The sequence below is a fragment of the Pholis gunnellus genome, assembly GCF_910591455.1.
Source record: "Pholis gunnellus genome assembly, chromosome: 9".
In the NCBI taxonomy this organism is placed as follows: domain Eukaryota; kingdom Metazoa; phylum Chordata; class Actinopteri; order Perciformes; family Pholidae; genus Pholis; species Pholis gunnellus.
Genome location: NC_136535.1, coordinates 5,532,584 through 5,534,238, shown reverse-complemented (window position 1 = coordinate 5,534,238; position 1,655 = coordinate 5,532,584).

The following is a 1,655-nucleotide window of genomic DNA, read 5'->3' as shown; positions in this document are numbered from 1 at the left end:
ACCGGTCTTATGAGTGTAACCTACGCTGCTGTCTGTTGTGTCTCTCTCCACCCGTCTCCACCTTTACCTTGGCAGCAGGTCCCTGTATGTCTGCAGGCTACTTGATGGCACAGCTCAGGTTGCACGATCTTATCAAGTGATTGACAAATCCTGCGTGGTCATTCCTCAGCGATCTGCCTCACAACAACATAACTGTTTGTTTTGACTGAAAGTGGGACAGTCATCTGTGTGTAAGTGTGTATAAGTGTGTGTATGTGTGCGCGTGTGTTACAGTGTGTGTGTGTGATTGAAATAGAGAGTGAGAGCGAAACTGAGGGAGTATTTTAAAGCTTTACAGACAGAAATAATACGGGCTATGATGAACATCCCAGTGATCCCTTGGAGAGGCATAAAAAGGAAGGCCAGCTGGTCACAGTCTCTGTTTCTGCTGAATATTATATCAGTATATAATAAGTCTTATCTCACCTGTTTGTTATTCTGTCCAGACTAACCTGTTCAAAACAGGTGCGTCATCCTACTGAAAGAGGAGAGAGGTTAATGAAATATGCTTAGTCATAAAGGTGGTTGATCCAGTTACTTTGTGTATTATAATCCAGTTAAGATCTCCATGTTTGGGTATATGAGTAAAGTACAATAAAATAATATCATAATAAACTTATTTATTATGTTTTACTAACTTACCTGTGTGCAAAATAAAGGATTTATGAACCCTAACAAGGCGTTGTTCTTGCTTTAGATGTGGTAGCTGCAAAAATAATACTTAACTCTTAATAAATGCATAATAAAGTATGTATTAATCTTAATAAAACAACAAAATATGATTTAACAATTAAATGATAGTCAGTTAATTAAACTCACTAAATTTGATTGTAATGCTATTATAAATTATAATAAGAAACTTGTAGTGACCTTCCATACTGTCTATAAACTGTTAACAAGTGTCTTGTAATTTATGATAAATAGTTGATGAACTTCTTATAATTGAGCGATAAATGTGTTTATGACGCTGTTATCAATACTTATAAAGTCCTATTAACACATCATGATTTTAATAAGCATCAACGCTTACTACAAGGACCTTAATATAAAGCTTTACCGAAACTAAAAACTTTCCCAAATGCAGTTTTTGTACAATATTATGTTCTGTATAATCAACAAATATTAAATATAATATCTTTTTTTCTTTCTACTTTTACCCATGTACAAGATATGGGTACTTCTTCCACCACTGCCTGGTTTGAATTTATGAATATGCACTTTTTTAAATGGTATTTCATTGTAAATTTAAAACGTGAAAGGACACTAGGTGGCTCCTACTTGTGTATTTACCTTTAAGAGTTTGGGCGGCAGGATATTTGACCTGATAACCGCCGGGTAATCAGGTCAAATTAATCCACTGGCCGCGGGCGCCCTCTTGTGGATAGTCAACGAACTATATTTCCTAAAGCTTTACGTAATATATATTAGTTTCGATGATACACATCGTTGTTTGTCCAAAACATGTATTAAATATTAATTATAACAACAACTTATCGCTGTTTTAGTGGAATTCTAGCAACACAAAGTTATCTATCAACTGTCTCTTTAAAACCACCGAGACGGGGTCCTTATTTCGCAGGAAGTTAGCTTGCAGCTAACAGGAAGCTAAATAATGA